The 22,764-nt window shown below is 40.7% G+C and overlaps 1 pseudogene across 1 annotated transcript in view; it reads right to left on the bottom strand.

Annotated features, from left to right (window-relative positions):
- The window catches only part of LOC311228477 (aryl hydrocarbon receptor-like), a 91,803-nt pseudogene extending 69,769 nt beyond the window's left edge, over positions 1 to 22,034 (bottom strand). The window contains exons 1-3 of the transcript in view: positions 21,994 to 22,034; positions 16,938 to 17,125; positions 3,001 to 3,077 (exon numbers count right to left, since the gene is read on the bottom strand). The product of the transcript in view is annotated as an aryl hydrocarbon receptor-like (transcript). The remainder of the gene's footprint in view (positions 1 to 3,000; positions 3,078 to 16,937; positions 17,126 to 21,993) is intronic.
- Between the last annotated feature and the right edge of the window lie 730 nt (positions 22,035 to 22,764).

Below are 22,764 nucleotides of genomic sequence, written 5' to 3'. Positions count from 1 at the left end.
AGCAGGCACAAAACCAAACCCCAAAGAAAGCAGGCGCAAAACCAAACTCCATAGAAAGCAGGCGAAAAACCAAACCCCAAAGAAAGCAGGCACAAAGCAAAGCCCCAAAGAAAGCAGGCGCAAAACCAAACCCCAAAGAAAGCAGGCACAAAACCAAACCCCAAAGAAAGCAGGCACAAAACCAAAGCCAAGCCCCAAAGAAAGCAGGTGCAAAACCAATACCCAAAGAAAGCAGGCACAAAACCAAACCTCAAAGAAAGCAGGCACAAAACCAAACCCCAAAGAAAGCAGGCACAAAACCAAACCTCAAAGAAAGCAGGCACAAAACCAAACCCCAAAGAAAGCAGGCACAAAACCAAACCCCAAAGAAAGCAGGCACAAAACCAAACCCCAAAGAAAGCAGGCACAAAACCAAAGCCAAGCCCCAAAGAGAGCAGGCGCAAAACCAAGCCCCAAAGAAAGCAGCCCCAAAGAAAGCAGACCCAAAACCAAGCCCCAAAGAAAGCAGATCCAAAACCAAGCCCCAAAAAAGCAGGCGCAAAGGATGTGCTCATAGATCAGAGCGAGAAAGGTAGAGGCAAGGGGAGGGTAATGTGCATGTCAGCACATACACATGCATGCACATACAGTACATTGGTGTGTGTGTGTGTGTGTGTGTGCACGCTTTTGTGTGTGTGTGTGTGTGTGTGTGTGTGTGTGTGTGTGTGTGTGTGTGTGTGTGTGTGTGTGTGTGTGTGTGTGTGTGTGTGTGTGTGTGTGTGTGTGTGTGTGTGTGTGTGTGTGTGTGTGTGTGTGTGTGTGTGTGTGTGTGTGTGTGTGTGTGTGTGTGTGTGTGTGTGTGTGTGTGTGTGTGTGTGTGTGTGTGTGTGTGTGTGTGTGGTAATTATTCTACCAGTGTGTGAATGGCCTTCTTTCTGACTGGGAGGGAGTAAATATAGAACATTTCAACTCCCTTGCCTTCCACACACTGCAGAGCATGAACATGCAATGCACACACCCCCACATCCTCTGACATACACATGGATGCACGCAACACACACACACACACACAAACACACACACACACACACAAGCTGAACATGAACACGTGGTCACTAATGCAGGGCAAAGGCACGCACCCCATACGGCTTTCGTGTCTCCCGAGGTTTTTCGATCACATGGTCCCATATTTGCTTACGAGAGGCTGTTGATAGAGGTGGGAGGTGCAGAAGGAGGATGGAGTTAGGCGGGGTAGGAGCAGGGGGGGTGGTGGTGGTGGTGGGGGGGCATTGCCGATTAGCAGGTTTCCACAAAGCACTATCCCCACAACAGACTGGGGGATGGGGTTTAGCTTAGCCTGGCAGGGGGAGGGATAAAGGGAGAGAGGGCAGGGAGGGGGGTCGCATGAAGGGATGACCCAGTGCCAATCATTTAGCCCGGATAGCTCCGCCTCTCATCTGCATGCAGCTGACCTACAGGAAGGAGGGGGAGGGGAGGTTGGAGCATTTTCCAAAAAGCCCCGTCCCCCGAACGTAGCATCGCCAAACGAGTATCATGACATGTCACAATACTTTCACAACAGCCTTATGTAACAAATCTGCATCCTGGAGCACAAGTCGCAGAGAACCAGCGCACGGCGTGGCTACTCCAGATACGTCAACGGGCCGCGTTGTGATTGGTGGAGATGTCTCCAGCTGTGCACGGTTTCTAAATGTGCCATGTTGTGGCGCGGCCAATGTATCGGGGGGAAATTAATTGTATTAAAACAAGGTTGCTTCATCATCATCCAAACTTTTATTTAATTCTCAGAGATGCAAGAGTGAGCCCTCATTTTCAATGTTGAGATAAAAATGAGGCAATGATGAAACATAAAATGCTTTGTTTTTTAATATTTTTTTTACTTAGGTATGTTTTGTTGAAGAATTGTACTTAGTTACATTTTAAATGGCATACTTTACAGAGTAAATAATGTGTCGGCTTTCCACCAAACTGTAAATTGGCATTGCAGCACGGTCAATTGATTTCAGAAGAAGCTATACATTATGGATTTCATCGACTTCAAGTAGGTACCAAATGTATTGCTGACATGAGCCAAAAAGCCATCATCCATCTCACCAATGGTTTGTGTTAGCCTGGTTGTTGGTTGCCAGCTAAAATAACGATATAATGCTGCATTTGTTTATGGTTGGAGGTGGAAGTGGGACACACGTCGTCTCCGACCTACGTACGTTTGAGCTTCAAAGTCGGAAAAACATTGATTTTTTGGTGTTTCTTTTCTTACAGTTTACGACAGTTTACAACAGGGGTGTCCAAACTTTTTTCACTGAGGGCCACACATATACAAAAGGCTGGGCCACTATTAAAGTTAACAAAAGGACTTCACAGTGGCGCAGTGGGCAAGGCGCTCGCCACTAACACAAGAGACACCGGGTTCGAATCCGGCTGTCGGCGTTGCCTCCGGCTTGGGCCGGCCGTCATACTAACTCAATTGGCAGAGTTAGCGGGTGGGAAGTCGAAGGGTGGTAGTCTGGTCGTTGTGAACAGCGACTCCTACAGGTCGGTTGGGGCGCCTGCACAGCAAAGTCAGGAAAAATGGCGGGGGCAGTGTGAGCCTCCTACACGTTACTCCTCACCAAATGAGAGTCCACGCTGGCAGGTGAAAAGATGTGACAGGCTGCCTCCACATGTATCAGAGGGGACATGTGATGCAAGGCTTCTATCCTCCCTACAGTGGGGGGCATATGCGAGCAACGATCAGGACAGGGGAGGGAGAATTGGCACGAGAGGTAAATTGGGATGGGGAGAAAAATCACAGAAAAAGGAGGAGAAAAAAATAGATAAAAAAAAAACTGGTACATTTCTGATCTCAGGGAATAAAACCGCTTCAGCACGGAGCCGCGACTAAGCCAGCGCACATCAGAACGATAGAGTATGTCTCCGAATTCAGCAGCTCCTCTGTAATGCAAAAATGATCGTCAAGTCTTGGATTCGACACACAACTGTGTTTCTGCACATGCTCACCTTGTTGAATTCTTGCATCTTTTCCAGGCACATTATTCCTGCGACTTTATTGAGGCACTGTTTTATGAAGTCACCATCTGAGAAAGGTTTCCCCTGTCATGAGTTGAGCTACAGGAAAAATACTGTTGTTGAGCTAGCAGGCTAGCTACCTTAACTTTCTCTTCCCACTCAGCACCAGTGTAGGACGTGCAGGTCTGTGGTTTGGTTTCAGTGTCATTGTACATTATACACTTTCATCACTGCTATAGTTTCATTGCAAATCAAACATAATTCATTCTCTATCTCTATGTCCTGATCCACAGGGGAGTTGCATAACATGTGTGATTTGCAAGTCCATGTTTGCCATCTAGCTATTTATGGCAGACATTTTAAACTGACGCTTTTACAATAGATAACGGTCCACCATATGGAAACTTGTGAAAGATGAATTACCCTTCTCCCTACCACGTCATTCATTGTTCGTTATGGCTTGCACTGCACTTCAAGGTATACTCAAGTGTTGAGTGTCAACAGTGCATGTTCAAGCAACAGACTACACTTGTTTTCAACTCCATATTATTCCCATAGTTCCTACTGTACATCAGTCTGGGCATGTCGGGCTATATAACGCCTGAGCCAAACGAATCCCCTTGCAATCCAAAGGGATTATTCATCCTAATCTCAATCTATATTTACAGTACACTGCTTGCAAAGGGCTTGAGTGCACTATAATAACAACATGCATTCCACTATGATACCATCATGGGATTATAATTACCCTTCCCCCATTCCCCAAACCTGCACATAAGATCCATGTAGCATCACTCACTTCATACGCTGCTTTTTGGAAGAAATCTCACAGAGTTGTGTTGAGTTACAAATTCTTAATGTCATTCGGAGACCCATGTGCCAAAAGATTGACCACGAATATTACAAGATTTGTATATGGTCGACCGAAATGTTGTAAGTAATACTCTGGCAGTAAATCCACATACATGAGAGGGTCTGTCATATATGGCTGGGCAAGCAGTAATCTAACATATATCAGTATAGACCTGTTCGTCGTATACGTCAGACTCAGTGTGCGCACGCATCACCGGGGCAGACAGGAGCGTAATCCTGGTCAGAACAACGGGGCAGACTACAATATATTTGCATTTGTTAGCCATGCTAGCGATCTAAACAATCAATCCACACCAAAGCTAGATCATGTAAAAGGTGAAAGACTCACATTCACAGCCATGCTGATTTGGCAAAATTACATCCAGCTGTTTTCGTTTGAAACTACTTTTAGTCCGGGGAGTGCCGTGGTTTCTCCATAGAGGCCCGTCGTATTCTTTTAGCGCATCAGCTCGCGCAGGTCCGGGGTAACTTAGTCACGTGACTCAGTTGGTATTGCTGATTGGCTCGAGCACGGTATGTTTGTAAACAGCAAACAGGTCTATAAGGACATAGATTAAATGAGTAGTAAAGTAATGATATCTGAAGGCGTGTTTCTTATGAAACATTCTGAAGGCAGAAAGTTAATTTAATTTACATGAATATAGCAGTGATATATTACACACAGCAGTCACGTGACGTCAACAGATCACGTGTTGAAAGCCGGGGGATCCTTTCCATCAAGCAGCATTGGAACACATTACATTCACCACTGGAGCCTCCAGACGATGTGCAAAGTAAAAGTGACAAAATTGCGACGTCAGATTCAGCAATAATCTCATCAGCAACCTGCTTACTTTAGTCAACCGTACCAAAAAAAAGCACATGACTCCATTTAAGGGGTTTAGGTCATTAAACGCCAGCAGAACAGTAAGTGCAGAGCAAATAATGACTGAGGGAACGAGCTGAAAGAAACGAAGGCCAACTCTGTCTCTCAGTTCCTGGCAAAAGACATGGTTCCTGGAATTCCAGTAGAGCCCTTATTGGATTAGTTATGTTACCTGAGAGCTTGTCTCTGGCACTCTTTCACTGGGAAGAGAAGTGAACAGTGACATAGAGACCCCCCCCCCCCCAACCCCAACACACACACCTAAAATCACAATAAAAAGGACCATTCCCCCAATTTTAAGATTTATTAGAAATGGTCATTCATGCACTGATATATTGAAATGTAGTATGTGTCTTAGGCTACAGTATATGCCGTATTAGACATTCTATGATCTATAAGAGGTATACATGGATTATTATTATAATTATTATATATTTTTTTACTTGTGCCAAGTCAGGGTTATCTACAGGGTTACCTCTGGCTTGACACGTTGAAAGTAAACCAATGGAACGCATGCAAACTAGCTCTCCACTGGGTCTAAAAGTGGCACATTGAGAAATGAAAAAGTAACTTGCTGGCGAATGTGGTCGTCAATAAAGCCAACTTGACTTACCATGGTGACGTGGTGGTGTCTTGTCTCTCATGCCTGATGCTGTGATTACATTAATCTACAGGAACAAGAACATTTCTTCATTTATCTGTGTGTTACCAAGGCAACGGGCTGTTGTTGTGCCATCAGACAGGGGCTTTTATGGTAAAGGTTAGAACAGCCGGCATGTGTGAGCTATGCTGGGAGATCTGTTATTAGTACAGAGAGGGGCACAAAATCTTATTTTTCTTACGTACTTAAATGTAATCACAGTGCCAGGAATTCATTGTGGCATGGCCGACACATCACCACGGTAAGTCAAATTACCGTTCAGACCTTAATGAAGAGCTCACTTGCGTAAGTCCCATGGGTCTGAAAATTGTTAGTGTAAGTAAGTAGTGTTAGTAAGAGGGGCGGAAACACAGTAGGACAAACCAGTCAAATCCAGCTTGGGCAGTAAGGAGCTGAGATTTGCTATGGCTGATAACTGATATTACCGATGTTGATTTCTTTACCATGATCTGTATAAATGAAACACATTTCTATAATAATAACATTTTGTACATACTATTTATATATGTATATATTATACATATATTCTCGGTCCTGGCTCCACAATGGTGGAACGAACTTCCCACCACAGTTAGGACAGTCAATCTTTCGCTGTCGACTAAAAACACACTTCTTCAATCAATATCAAGGCTGTACCCAAAAGATCTACGCCCGTTTGCCTCAACGACTACCGCCCTGTAGCTCTCACCTCCATAGCCATGAAGTGCTTTGAGAAGCTAGTGAAGGGCTACATCTGTTCCTCCCTCCCCATCAACCTGGACCCCCTGCAATTTGCATACCGCCCCAACAGGTCCACGGAGGACGCCATAGCCCATGTGCTGCACACAGCAGCATCACACCTGGACAAGAGGCAGGGGAACTATGTGAGTATGCTATTCATCGACTACAACTCAGCATTCAATACCATAGTCCCCTCCAAACTCATAGCCAAGCTCAGGGACCTGGGCTTGAACTATGACCTCTGCCAGTGGGTCTTGGACTTCCTGACGGGTAGACCCCAGGTGGTGAGAGCAGGCAACTGCACCTCCTCATCCATCACCCTCAACATAGGGGCCCCCCAGGGCTGTGTTCTGAGTCCCCTCCTCTACTCCCTGTACACACATGACTGTGTGGCTCAGCGGAACAACAACACAATCATCAAATTTGCTGACGACACAGTAGTGGTGGGCCTGATCTCTGCAAACGACGAGAGGGCCTACCTGGAAGAGGTCAAGGTCCTGGCGGGATGGTGCCAAGAGAACTGCCTCTCCCTGAACGTCAGCAAAGCAAAGGAGATGATTGTGGACTTTAGGAGGTCGGGGGTCAGGGACTACAGCCCCCTCAGCATCGACGGGGCACCGGTTGAGAGAGTGAACAGTTTTAAGTACCTCTACTTCCTCAGGCGCCTAAGGAAGTTCCAAGTCAGTCAGAAGATCCTTAAGAACTTCTACTCATGTACAATAGAGAGCATCCTGACTGGCAATATCACCTCCTGGTTTGGGAATAGCACCGCACAAGACCGTAGCAGACTACAGAGAGTGGCCCGTTCAGCCGAGCGCACAATTGGAGGGGGGCTTCCCACTCTCCAGAACATTTACAACAAGCGGTGCAGGGGTAAGGCTAAGAGAATTATCAAGGACTCCAGCCACCCAAACAACTGCCTCTTTGAACTGCTGCAGTCAGGCAAGCAATACCGGAGTCTCATGGCAAGCACAGAAAGACTCAGAAGAAGCTTCTATCCCCAGGCCATCAGGTTACTCAACGAACAATAACACTATGCAACAACCATCAAATGCACTCACAGCACACACATCCACACGCACACACTCACTTTAAACAAACAACCCACTGCAGCACCCACTCTACACACTTTAGAACACCTAGACACACTTTATATTTATTGGCAAATAATTTGCACTACAAACCATACCTCAGGACACCTTACTGTAAATTGTACCTAAATTGTACCTCATCCTATGTCTGCTTTGCACTATATAGTATATTGTATATTAGTATATTGCATAGTATATTGTATGGTAACTCAGTTACTTCTATTCTGCATTGAACATTGTACATATGTACATACTGAACACTTGTGTCTACGTACGTGACTTCTATTTTTTACTTTTTTACTTGCTATACTTATTTTATTTCATACTTATCTTTTGTCTAGCACAGTCTCTGGAGCGTAACAGAAAGAAGCATTTTGTATAAAAGTATTCTGTACTTCTGTATGACAACTATTAAAGAAACTTGAGAAACTTGAAACTTGAATATCTGAAATGAATACAAAAATATATATAAATAAATGCATGATCCAGAGGTTTAAGAGTTGATGCCGCAGCATGCCTATAAATAAAATAACCATAATCCAAAACTGATAAGAAGACTGATTCAACAATTCTTTTTCTACTAAATAGAGGAAAATTGGATATGTGTATGTACAGTAAACCAAATTTCTGTCGCAATTTAGAGGTAAGATTATATACATGGAATTTAAATGTAAATTTCTCGTCAAGCCACAGGCCAAGATATTTATACTCAGTGAATCTCTCTATACAAGAGCCACTGACAGTAGATATCTGCACATTATCAAAGTTAATATTTCTGGCTCTTGAAAACAACATACATTTAGTCTTACTAGCATTAATAACACATTTTAGATAAACAAAGGCATCCTGAAGAGCATCAAAAGAACGCTGCAATTTCTCAATGGCCAACTGTACAGAATCAGCAATACAGTACACAATTGTGTCATCAGTATACAAATGGCCATGACATCCGTACAAAGAAGAAACAATATCATTAATGTAGATTGCTTTGACAAAGAAGTAAAAATGTGTAGTTCGCTACATACTTTTAAGAAATTACTCAAATATAAGGTGATACATAAATATAAAACCTCATTATTATCCTAGTTATATTTTATCTATAACATAGCTGTGTTCAAATAGTGACAAAGGGAAAAACATATATATATATATATATATATATATATATATATATATATATATATATATATATATATATATATATATATATATAACATTTTAAGTATAAAAAAAATAAAATAAAAAAACATAAATAAATGTGGATACGTTTTGTACATAAAACTATGAAACGTTTGTAACCTTTGCTAAATGGTATACTGAATTGTGTTTCTTTTTTGTATATATTTTTTGTGTGTAAATAGTGTAATGTAAAAAGGGTAGGCAATTATAAGCCTCGGCCTCAGCCTACACCTTTTCGGTCATTTTATTTCTTATTTTTTTGGAAGTTCTACTACTATGCTTTGTAAAAAAAAAAGACTGAAATAAAATCATTCATCCATTCATTCATTGTAAAAAGGACAGGACCCAAAACTGAACCTTGCTGCACACCTTTAGTTATGGACAAAAATTCTGATTGGGCTTGACCCAACTACACACACTGACACCTACACTGTAAGAAAAAAAGCTGCAAGAAAACGGTAAATGTCTGGCATCAATAGTTGCCAAATACTTACTGTCAAATTACAGTAAAATCAAATACATTTACAGATTACAACCTTTATTTAATGGTTAATATTTTGATAAAAGGTAATTTACTGTATCTTTATGGCATTTACACTTAAAGTATAAAAACAAAAGTAATCTGTAAAATAATACAGTGAATTTCCCGTGAAAAAACATAATTTTTTTTACAGTGTAGAAGATAGATAATCCTGAAACCAGACACAGGAATGACCATCCAAGCCAATGTTAGATACTTGTTTAGAAGCAGGTAGTGTTCAACTGTATCAATTGCTTTTGATAAATCTACAAAGAGGCAGCACAATGTTTCTTCTTATCTAATGCTGAGATCATATAAGTTGTAACCAGAGTGATGGCTGATGTAGTACTGTGTTTGGCTCTAAACCCAGATTGATGAGAACTAAGTACTGAGTTATTTGAAGAGAAACTTAAATTGATTATTCACTAGGGTTTCCAGGACTTTAGCTATAGGCAAGGTAACCTGGAGATAGGACGACAAGTATCTAAATTATCCCTATCACACTTATACAAAGGAATCACTCATGCAGATTTCCAAACTAGAGGAAATCTACCCGAAGAGATGGAGATTAAAAATATATGTTAACCGCTCAGTGAAAGCTGGTGCAGCCAATTTAATAAAAAAAAAAAATACTCAAAATGATCCTCACCTGTAGAACACTTTGAATCAATGGATTGCAAAGCATCAAAGACATCTAACTGTGAGAAGGGCTGAAAGGAGACATGTGAAGTGAGGCACTGAGTCCCACAGGGCCCCAACAATCAGAATCAGCAGGACACGGTCACACACACACACACACACACACACACTGATATGGTCACCAATATTCTGTGCATCACTACTTGTGAGCCAATCAAATCGCTGCTAATGGCTCATGCAGCATACTGTAGATATCCTGCTTTTATCAGAGGCAGAAAGGCAAGGGGTGTGGCCAGTGAGACGACATCAGATCCAACGGAAATAACCAATATTCCTGCTTAGATCATGAACATGTGCTACTGACGTGTACATTTAACCATAATTTTAAATAATATTCCGATTAAAGCCCTTTTTTTTAGACATGAAGCAGATTTTAATATGCATGTAATATTCAGGACACTTAAAGCAGCTGTCATTACCAATGGAGCTTCCTCTGATTTGTTTGCACTAACGAGAGGGACAAGACAAGGATGCCCACTGTCGAGTTCACTCTTCGCGATGGTGATTGAATTGTTGGCGTCATGTGTACAAGACAATATTAACATTAAAGGACTGAAAATGAACAAGGAGGAACATAAAATATCCTTATACGCAGATGACATTATTTTATACATAAAAGATCCAGAACAGTCCTTATCACACTTACATAACGAAATAGAACAATTTGGAAAATACTCTGGATATAAGTTAAACTTTAATAAATCAAATGCTTGTCTCCTGCATATGACCCCAACCGAAACGATGTATAAAACATATCCTTTTAATTGGTCTCCAGAAGGGTTTAAATATTTGGGAATAAACATTACACCGCAACTAGAGAACTTGTACAGGGAAAACTATTGTCCTCTTATAGAAAAGATTAAAAATGATTTGTGTAAATGGTCCACGCTCCCATTATCTCTGCTGGGAAGAATAAATGTAATAAGAATGAACGTCCTTCCAAGACTAAATTTCCTTTTTCAAATGTTACCATGTTACTTATCTACAGAATTTTTCAAATCTATGAATAGACCCATCTCAAAATGTATTTGGTGCAACAAAATGCCTAGGATAAAGTTATTGACACTTATGAAGCCAGAATCCATGGGAGGTCTCCCCAATCTCCAACATTATTTTTGGTCAGCCCAATTAAGAAATGTACTGTCATGGTCGTTGGGAAGACGGGACTCACAGTGGTTTCAGCTAGAAGCTAAATTTGTTGACCCGTTACCATTGGACTCTCTCATATTTATAAAACAATTTAAAAAGATAAGAAACATAGGTAATTGTTTCACTGTTTTTAACACACTATGTGCTTGGAAGGACTGCTCAAAAAAACTTGGTATCACCAATTGTACCTCCATATACTCTCCTATCTATCACAATCCTGATCTAGATAAACATCTAAGATCAATTAATATACTCAAATGGGCTCAGTTGGGGATAAGTCAATTCAAAGACCTGTTTCACACAAATATGCAGTTAAAATCATTTATGGATTTAAGAACAGAATATGCCATCCCAAATACTGATTTCTTTAAATATTTACAAATGCGAAACATTATACAAGAGAAAATAAACTAAAACTAGAATTACATGAAATAGAAGAAATACTAATGTCATCGACCACAATTAAAGGTAAAATTAGTGAATTGTATGACATCTTCTCCAAAGAATGTCACTCATCTTTTTTGCCTTTGTTGAGGATCTGGGAGACAGACCTAACCATGAAATTTGAAGAAAATACATGGCTAAATATTTGTGATAGAATACACTTTCCATTTACAAGTAACAAAATCAAAGAAGCTAATTTTTTATTTATCCATAAATTGTATTTAACTCCAATAAAAATGCATAAAATGTCTAGAGATAATTCAATAAACTGTCCTAGATGTAAAACTAACGAAGGAAAATTTCTACACATGTTTTGGCACTGTGATAAACTAAAACGATTCTGGAATTGTATTCATTCATTTACAAAATCTGTATTAGAAACGGAATTTGACTTGTCTCCATGTGCCTACTTACTAAATGAATGACCAGAGATCCAGATGGATCCAAAAAATATATAGACTGCTGATTGTTATAACATACTTTGCCAAGAAATGTATTCTCCTGTTTTGGAAAAATGACTCTTCGCCCACTTTTGAGATGTTTCAAGATCAGATATCCCAGCTTCTTCCATTGGAGAGATTGACCTTGGAGGAGCGTGGCCGGCGGTGGATGTTCCGGGACCTTTGGTCTCCGCTGTTTTCTCGATTGAGCAGGGGGGCTGTTGATTGATACGGCTAGTGGCGGTATGTGAATATATCCGCATGCTGTCGTTGGCCGTGTCGATTGGTGGTTTTGCTGTTTGGTTGGGGGAGGGGTGGGGGCCGGGGGTCTTGGGGTGTCTATCCCCGGTTGTGTATTTTTTGGGGGTGTCTTTCCCTAGTGGAAGAAGTTGTACAACAGACGCGTAAGAGGCCTGTCTGTTGTATAACAATGATGTTGTTGTTGTCATTGTTGTTATTATTTATTATTGTTTATTTTAATTTAGTTTTGTTGGCCGCAGGTGGGGGAAGGGACCAGACAGTGAGATAATTGCCGTGTGCTGTGGGACATGTATCTGCTGTACACCTGTTATTCAAATAAAAAGAAATTGAAAAAATATATATAATAATAATAATACCAAATATATAAAAATACGTATGAGAAAAAATAAACAGTGTAAACAATATCATTAACTCTGAATATAAAAATATGAGAAAAGCAAACAAGACGCGGTCTCGGACTGGTGGGGGCCCCTGATTCGAGGTCTTGGTGAGTCGGAGTGTTAAAGAGGCATGATGCTCTGGTTCGCTGGGGCGCCGGATTTGGGGTCCTCACGGGGTGGGGACCTTGGTTGTCGATACTGGAGATGATGGGTGCTCAGGTAATCACGCCTTATATATATATATATATATTCTTATTCATTTATATATTTTATTTATACATGACTATTTTATTTTTCATTATTCTGATTTAACTGATGGTCTTGTCATTGTCGTTATTATTATTATTATTATTATTATTATTATTATTATTATTATTATTATTATTATTATTATTATTATTATTATTATTATTATTATTATTATTATTATTATTATTATTATTATTATTATTATTATTACTGTTATTGTCCTGTGATGTCTTGTTTATTAGTATTGTTATTGTATTGTGTTGTCTTGTTTCATGTTGAAAAGGGAAAATAAAGAAAAACTGTGTAAAAAAAAAAAAAAAATCAGGACACTTGCCATTGGCTGAATTCAAATGATGCTGCAGAATGTGGGATCAAACATAGAGCAATGAGAATAAAGCCAGAGGGGGCAGTTCCTATATATACAGAGCACAGCATCAATGTGTTTCCACGACTACCGGCACCATTAGAGGCAGAGTTCTGAAAATTCCACCTTCTTTCTACCCAGAAGACAGCACTGCTTCGTCCTCACTTGAGATTCAATGGTGGTCGGAAACACAGAACTTTATGCATTACTGCCACTTAGCAGAACGGGAGCCGTTGATTTGGATGGAGGTTGTGGTATAATATATTGTCCTCATGTAAATATACTCCCCTCCCCTGTGTCCCCATTACCTGTGCCCCCCCCCTCTCTGTGGAATAAGACGTTCCCCTCCCCTTTCTCTCCAAACCTGTACCCCCCCCCCCCCCCCATCTGACCTATCAAATGGGACCACACCCCCCCCCCCCCCCCTTTGTTACCTATATAGATCTCCTCCCGACCACAATCAAGGCTTCTTACCTGGGTCAATTCAGCTGATCACCTGGGGGGAAGCCCTCAGCCATTCTCTCTATGTAATTCTATCTGTTTGGTTAATAAACCCTTGTTATTATCCAAGCCTCGGTTGACTGAGAACATTCTTCATCAGGATATCTACAAATATCCCACAAGGTACATCCAGGAGAACGCACCCCCCCCCCCCCCCCCCCCCCAGCCCACACACACACACACACACACACACCCGCGTGCGCACACACAAAGCAGAAAGAGACTTGTAGAAGACACGAGTAAGCGTAACATTGATTCTCCACATCAAATTATCCATGACTAATGATCATGGGGGGCCGTGGAGAGGCTGCCGGCGTCAGTGGAAGTGGCCTTGTTGTTCAGAATTGTTACAACGACGCTCTACAAAGTCACCAGCAACACGTGTAGATCCGGCAGAATACACTGCCATCACAAAGCCGTCGGCGCAGTGTGACGCACAGACGAAAAACACATTTTACATGACTCTCACAGCCTCTTGACTTGGGGTCATATCTCTGCATGAGTCACAACAATGACTTGACGTTCCTTTCCATATTTCATATTCTATATTTCTTCCATAGTTCACTAGAACAGTATCATCACTGTAGTTGAGCGGTAGCTTAGGTAAGTATTATGTAATATTTTGGGGTGAAAGAAATCGCCACTAAACCCTGCTGCAAATGATCCAAAAAGACAGACAACAGCTGTGAAACCGGTGCTTATGGATGAGAAGTTGGGCCAAACCCAGAGTCCTACTGACTTGTGGGTTTTAAGGTTTTATGGGGTTAGCCCCTCATCTTCAGGCTGGCCATGGAGGAATGTCAGTATAGGCTGTGATGATCCAGAGGGCAGCTGGATGGATAATACTGTTTAGACAGATTACCAAGGCTCTGCCGCAGCTTTGTTCAACGCCTATTACAACATGTTTAATTACATACACAGTCAAAACACACTGTGTCATACAACTCCCACAGGTACCAAACAACAACAACAACAACAACAACAACAACAACAACAACAACAACAACAACAACAACAACAACAAGATAGAACACTCTATTTGACCACTTCTTCCTCACATCCAGAGTATTATTACTATTATTATTATTATTTTAAATTTGTATTATAATTATATATATTTTTTTTTAAACATGGGTGGATTAGCATGATAAAGGCAGAGTATTTTAAGTGATGACAATGGTGTCCACAGAGGCTCTTGGCGATCATATCCAGATACAAGTACAGTAAGGCAGCTATAAGCCACCGTTCCATAGACAATCAGGATGCCACTGATCTCAGCCTGATAAGCACTATTAACTCTGTGTTTACATACAACAAATTATGGCTGGCCAGCCACAGAGCCACAGAGCCAGCCAGGGGCTACGGGCCCGCAGGGCCCCCTGCAGTGTCCCCAAAGAGCCATTTCCTTAATGTATGGCCCACTGCTCTTTAGAGACCGTCCAGAAAGTAGGCTAATGGAGTTAGACAGGAGGGCCTGTCTATAGGCTAGGCACTGACCTATAAGCACTGGAGAGATACACTATCAATAATACATTCTGACAGGCCGGGGGGGACGTCAAATACCTCCATAATATGCTATCGAATGTGAAGTAGCGAACGTAACACATCCTATTAAAATGGACAAGCATTTATTTAAGTAGTAATAGGTAAGTAAATGCTGTTCATATTAAGGATTTATTTTCCTTGAAACCTCATACTTGGGGCCTTCAACTCCCAGTGCCCCCCCCGCACCCCCTCCCCAGCACACACAAACACATAAAAAAGACATGCTGCATTTGCAACCCCCCCCCCCCCCCCCTCCTAAACACACTCATTTTCACAAGCTCTGTATCCTGTCTGTCTCACCCCAAACAGCCATTTCAAAAAGCCACTGTCTTAAACAAACATTGCTCTCCCTCCATTTCATAAATTCTTTAAACTCCGGGGTTTCTCTCAATTATTCATGCTTCGAGAGCATCCACCGGCCGCACTGCAGCATTTCGCCTTTAAAGATCATCGCCTAAAATAACAACGGAGGAGAGAGGGCTACACACACATCTCCTCCGCTGGCATGCGATTTTTTCGATTCCCTGCCATTCGGCGCACGGAGTGTGTGAAGAGCATTTTAATGGACAGGGGGGCAAATGCTTGCGCTCCTTCTCGCCCCGATAGAAAAGCGACGTCGCACATGCGCCCCGGATGAGATATCTCTCCAGGATGAAACGATGGGAGTGAGGGCCGATCCTAGAGGTGGGAGCAGTTTCCACATCTCAGCTGATACGATGAGCTTTGAGAGAGAGAGAGCGAGAGAGAGAGAGAGAGAGAGAGAGAGAGAGAGAGAGAGAGAGAGAGAGAGAGAGAGAGAGAGAGAGAGAGAGAGAGAGGGCTCTACTGTTGTGACATTCTCATCAATAGTCTGGAGGACTGGAGCGTGACTGAGGGCCTTTAAAAGTCGTGTAGCTCAGCCCAGATAGACATCACTGACAAGGGGCCACCACTAGAAACACTAAAGAGGATGCAGATTCTGTAGCTCCGTGCACTTTAGGTTGAACAGATTCTGTAGCTCCGTGCACTTTAGGTTGAACAGATTCTGTAGCTCCGTGCACTTTAGGTTGAACAGATTCTGTAGCTCCGTGCACTTTAGGTTGAACAGATTCTGTAGCTCCGTGCACTTTAGGTTGAACAGATTCTGTAGCCCTGTGAACTTTAAGTTGAACAGATTCTGTAGCTCCGTCACCCATGCACTTTAAATTTAACAGATTCTTAGCTACAATCTAGTTGTACAATTTACCCACTGAAGACACTAACATGGCCATATCTCTCACTTGAAAATAGTTCACTGTACAATGTAAACATTAACATTATCATTCGTCAGTAGGGTTGGGTACCGAACTATGTACTTTTATGGGTACCGACCGAATTACGTTGGGTGCTACCGAGTACCGATTCACATTAGATCAATCGGTGCCACATTTCGGTACATAAGACCCGCCCATTTAGAAAATAATCAGAATTACAATGACACACAATTGTCATTTCATGATGGACACAGACCAGCGCGGACCTTCAGTTCTAGCTCTTCAGCCCTGCGCTCAACAATCCTCTGGTGAGTCGCGCTGTTCCTATGTGCAGTGAAAACTCTGTTAGCAGTAGGTCCAATGCATCTAGCTTGCTTTGCATCCTCGCCATTCCTGTATGGCCATGGCGCGGTAAAAACCTAACTAACATTAGCTGCTAACTTCAACAGTTGTGAGGAAAGGGGGGGGGGCTCTCTCTTTCTCTCTCTCTCTCTCTCTCTAGTAGACAAACGTTACACTATAAAAACTATAAGCCATTCTCCCATTCTGTGTGTGTGTGTGTGTGTGTGTTTTTGTGTGTGTGTGTGTGGGTGTGTGTGTGTGTGCGTGCGTGCGTGTGTGTGTGTGTGCACTCACCACGTGATTAAAACTGTAACACCAAGGGACAGTACTCATTCAGTCCTGCGATAATTAGCCAAGTGGTAATGACTCAATGCACATTCACTAGAGTATGGTTGGTTGGCAAGTGAATTTACCGGAGAAGAAGTTCTTGGCTCGTAGGTAGCTGACACTAAGGCGGAGGATGGAGAGTTTATCCAGACTGGACGTCACCTCATCTGGGAAGGGTAAGAGACTGGCCAGTCTCTCCAGTTCACCGTTCAGTCGGTCCCGGTGTCGTTTGGACGGGTTTGACTTGGCCCCCTCAGCTGGGGGTTGCTTCGTCCTGGAATGGATAAAGAGTATCTATACTGAACTTGCTGTTTTTTTGTTATGTACAAATAGCATCCTCAGATTGAGGACTGTGTTTTGGATACAACACCATATTTTGATGTAGTGTGTTGTAGGCTACGCCTCCTCCACCAGGCTGAAGCGAGTGTGTGTGTGAGTCTGCAGCTAATCTCGCAAACTGCAGGGCTGAATTGAAAATGTCACACATAGGCTGACAACAGGCCAAGGACCTGGATTCTGGAATATTTGTATGATCGGTCAACGAATTGAATTAATTTCCATTATTGTCCATTTAAATAAATATTCAGTATTAAGATAAGATAAGATAAGATATTCCTTTATTGATCCCCTTGGGGTAATTCAGGCATCATAGCAGCATGGGGGAAGGGGGGTGGTACAGGTAGTAAAAACAACACAGGCAGTGTAAACAATTAGGTCAATTTGGTCAATATAATTTACTATCTAACTAGCTGAAGAAAAAAAATTCACATTATTCACAGTGTCACATAAGGTGCAGTATGCATAAGGTAGTGTTATAATTTACTATCTACTGAGTATACATTATTCACAGTATCACGTTACGTTACACAAGAGGACAATACTACACAGGTTTTCTGGTAATCAGCTCTCTGGCACCTGTTTACAACATGCCATACTGAACCTATTGTTGTATATACATAAAATAATCATTCATCTCCATCATTGTCCATTGAAATAAGCCCCACCCCTTTTATATCTCATGAATCGTGTATTATAGAGACTTATGGGAGGTGTTTATTCCACCAAAATCGTTTTAAACGTTAATTTCGTCCTCGTCACTATTTATATCAATGATATTGTCTCTTCTTTGAATTATTGTCAAGTCCATCTTTATGCTGATGACACTATTGTGTATCTGTAACTGGCCATTGATAATTTGCAATCTTCCTTTATTGCCCTTCAGGAAGCGCTTGTTAATCTTAAATTGGTGCGTAATGCAAGTAAAACAAAGTTAATGCTGTTTACTAGAGCCAGAAATATTGAGTTTAGTGGTTTGCATATAGCCACTGTGAGTGCATAGCCACTGTGAGTGGTTCTAGCATTGAGAGAGTCACATACAAATATCTTGGCATCTGGCTCAATTAGAAATGTGCATTTAAATACCATATACACAACCTTCCCAGTAAGCTGTCACCGAAAATGGGCTTCTCGTACAAAAACAGAACCAGCTTTCCTTTGATTAGTAGGAAAAGGATTGTTGGAGCAGTTTTCTTATCAGTTTTGGACTATGGTGTTGTAATTTATAGACATTTAGCTTCTTCCACTCTTAAACCACTTGACTATTGGTCTATCACTTTGCCCTCAGATTCATTACTGCTGACAGGTGATACTCACCATTGTCTCCTGTATAAGGTTGGTTGATCTTCTCTTGCAGAAAGGCACAATAATCATTGGTATTTGTTCATATGCATTGCAAAGCCCTTATTGGTAAGCTACCATCTTACATCACAACATGGATTGGAACTTTGGACCTTATCTAAGTTGCTCAAATTATTGACTTGTGCTTAAGTTTCCTCAAGCTTGTTCTGAACTTGGAAGGTCTGCCTTTTCTGTTGATGCTCCTGACTCATGGAACAACCTTCAATGCACTTTAAAGATCAATACTCTTCCAACCTATGTACAGTTCAAAGCCATGATCACTAATCACTATGTATTGGTCTGTAACTGTTTTAGCTAACTTTATTTGTTTTTTATCTTGTGATGTCATCAGAGGACATTGAACATTTGTGTTGTGTTAATTATATAGCTGTAGGTGTAGATGAAAAATAGCAACCCCTATTGCAATTCGTATCTCTATTTCTTCATCTACATCATTTCATTGCACAAGGGTTCAGTGTCCTCTGATGACATCACAGGAGGAGATATTCAAACTCACTACTCTCAATAACTGTCAAACGAATGTGTGCAAAACAGTTTAGAGCCTTGGGATATGTGTGAGATTATGTGCAAAATAAATCAGCGTAGTTTTTCAGTGAAGTGCCCCTTTAACTGTAACTCTTCATCATTGATTTATCACTCATGATTCTACAAGCTTAAAATAAAGCTTTGATGATGATTCCACCCAAATAGTGTTTACGGTTTATTCCACCCAAATAGGTTTAAAGGTTTATTCCACCCAATAGTGTAATAGTGTGTAATATATTACAATATAAAACAGATTTATTTTCTCAAAGATTAAGTTAAAACATTTACCTTTATTGTTTTAAACAATATACGAATTAAATAATCTATACATCCATCAAAGATGATGAACCTACACAGTACACAATACAGTTTGGCTGCAATACTTATAGTTGTGATCTTCAATGGGTGGCTACAATGGGGGACAATCACAACTGGAGCCTCATTCCCCAGTTTTATAGTGTTTTAATAGTGTAATATTGTGTAGTAGTGTATAACAGCATATAGTGTGTAATAGTGCAATAGTGTAATAGTGTAATATGACTACTGTGGGGAGATCTGCTTTCACTGGTCTATATGTTTGCGACCTAGTTTGCTGCCTAATTCTGCAGTATGCCCAATATTATTTATATATAAATGCTAAATATTTACATCAGACATGTACAGACAATGTACAAACAAACAATAATTCTACATATTAGGTACAGGCAAGCATATGGTGTTCTGCAGGGATGTTGTTGACAAGTTCTTTTTTAACCATGTTTTGAAGTGGGGGTGGGTGGGGGTGGGTGGGGGCTCCTGCCAGTCTTCAGTGTATTCAGGCCGTCTGGAATGTTAAGTGTCACCACACCTATCCATTGACGGACCCCAGCCCCCCCCCCACACACACAGGTACACAGGGGAAAAAATAAAGGCTAAAAACCCCCTTTTTTTCTTTTTTAATAAATAAAAATAATGTGTCGACTGGTCTGGGAAGGCACAGCCTGCCCCAGCCTTATACACCCGCCGCCCATGTGTTTGCCCCCTACACCTAAGCCCCATCTAACGCTATATAGAAATGGGCTGCCGCCTGGTGGAGATTTGTGCTCTACTGAGCGCACCTCTTTACTTTAAACAAGCAGCCCACTCACAATGTTAAGGTGAGTAATCGAATATTTAATAAAGGCAAGTTGACCACCAAGGTTTCTAAAGGTGAAATGAATGGATGATAAATTTACTTCAAATAAAATCCTAGGGATTCTAAAATAGATTTGAATGGCCATGGAAAACCTTTAAAGGCATTTTAACATGGGATATTTTACCAACAGTAAATAAATACATCTATATATACAGTCAATCTTCATTAAATGTCATGACTTTAATTAGATGATGGGAATAAAATAAATAGGGATTTAAAATGGAAATGTTGAGCCTAAACCAATGCCATAATATAGGCCTGATAAAATAGGGTTAGGGTTAGTAAATATTAGGTATAGTAAACACGTGAAAATATTGAGGGATATTGCATCATATAAATCTAATATGATAATATGACACAATTATTTACAACTAACTAATTTCCCTGGTTTTATTGCAAGCTATAATGTTCTCACTGCATGTTGAAATTGTGTATTAACCCAATCTTTGCCAACTAACACTATTGTTTAAAAAATATATAGCCTACATTGTTTTAAAAGTATAGTAGCATCACCATGGTAGCCTAACTAACCCATATTTGAGACATTTATTTATTATTATGTTTAGAATTATAACCATGAAATTGTTGGTTAAAAGTATAGGTCCTGTTGAGCCCATTTTCTCATGTAGCAGTATATCATATTTGAATAAACATTAGCATATTATTAGCTATTATTATTATTATTATTATTATTATTATTATTATTATTATTATTATTATTATTATTATTATTATTATTATTAGGTATAATTATTATTAGGTATTTGGGTCCTTATTGGCTCCGTTTTTAATCGTATTACTATTATTTCACCCTAAATAAATAGATAAGTAAATACAAGATAAATGCAATTATTCGTTTATCATAATTATTATTGGCTATATTCAGCACTCAAGTTCAGGCAGAATTTGTAGCAAATTTTAGCCTAAAATTGACTCCTAAATAGAAGCAAACATATACAACCAAGGTGCACCTGCTCTCTTGGAAAGGAAGAGGTATATGTTTGCATCGTCGAGTGAAGCAAAGGGCGTGTTGACATAAAATGGCGCAGACTGATTGAGGTCATAATGGCCTACAGCCCATCAAAGTTTTATATATGAGTTTTCCATCAAACCGTTTCGATAAATCACATTCAGTATTTTTTTTCTGGCAATGCCGGTGGCATATTATCCCCAACACGGTGAAAACGCCAATGAATTGGTTCTTTTTAAGATGAAGCCTTGCAGTCCTATAATTCATTTGCTGCAGTCCTTTCATTCAATCACAGTATAGTGAGTATGCATACCCGAACAATTACATGAATATAAACACAAAATCGAATTAAAAGCCATGCACTGCTTCATTCCGTCCGTTCAAGTTTTTCATTCAGTGATGATTTGATGACTGATGACTGAAAATAACTTGAATCTGTGAAGGGACGTGCGTGTGGCCAATTAAGGCCTGTCGACTCGACAGTGTTGTGTGTGCATTTAAGAAACAGGCCTAATCACATTTGAGTATCAATGCAATTTTTTCTTTGCAATATGCAATACAATGTATATACTCCTGCACCTTTGGCCATAAAGACTAAATGTGGCTTGTTTACAGCCAGAAAAGTGTCTGGATTATCGGGCTAAATGTCCTGTGTGATGGAGGAGAATAGCCAACATGTCGTCTCTTGTGAGAAGATGGGGATGAACATGTTTTCTCTTTTCAGCAAACAGGCTTCTTTATATGATGATTGAGAGAAAAATAAAAATGGACTTACGCTCTCTGGACCGGTTTTCTCCTTTTACGTCCGGCATACATAATGATGATAGGCTGATGATTCCTCCAAAAATATGATATTTATTAGACGTCCAATTCCCTCAGCATCACAAGAAATGTTCGAATCCTCCGGATGAAAAACGTTTACAAAAATGTACCAAATACAGAAGAAGAAAAAAACACCAAAATGAATGAACTATATTGATCAGGAATGTTTTGCCTCGTTTTAAAAAGGCAACTTCAATTGCGGGGAGAAAAGATTATTCTACAGACGGATGCATATCGCTGCAAAGTCAAGCCAGACTTCGACCCTTTAATTTTTTTTAATAACGTTATAGTTATCAAGTTGCTATGTCATCAATCATCTCAACGGCTAAACGTCTGTAAAGAACGAACCTTAATGTTAATAATCGCCATCGAACGGGACGGTGATCTATATTTGCGGTGCCATGATTGCACTATGAGTGGCGCAGTCCTGCTGGGTTTTGCATATTATCCAGGCTCCAGCCCATTGTATTTTTAAAAAGACTAATTTACGAAAAACTTTGCAAACGATAACTTGTATTCAGTTTTCATAATCGGCGTCGGTGCTACACCTAAACATATTTCCAATTAGCGCGTCAGGTCCGAGGAGCAACGGGCGCGCGCATTCTATTAGCGGCCACGCCGGGGTCCGAGCACGCGCAATAAGATTATAGGAGGCAACTCGAGAGGTCTGCGCAGGCACGCGAGAAATCCTCCTGGAAACACAGGCGAGCACGTCAATGCTTGC

This window comes from Notolepis coatsorum (assembly GCF_963971535.1).
Source record: "Notolepis coatsorum genome assembly, chromosome: 5".
Lineage (NCBI taxonomy): Eukaryota > Metazoa > Chordata > Actinopteri > Aulopiformes > Paralepididae > Notolepis > Notolepis coatsorum.
The sequence above is the reverse complement of the archived record's forward strand: the minus strand, read 5'-3'. Positions and strand labels throughout refer to the sequence as shown.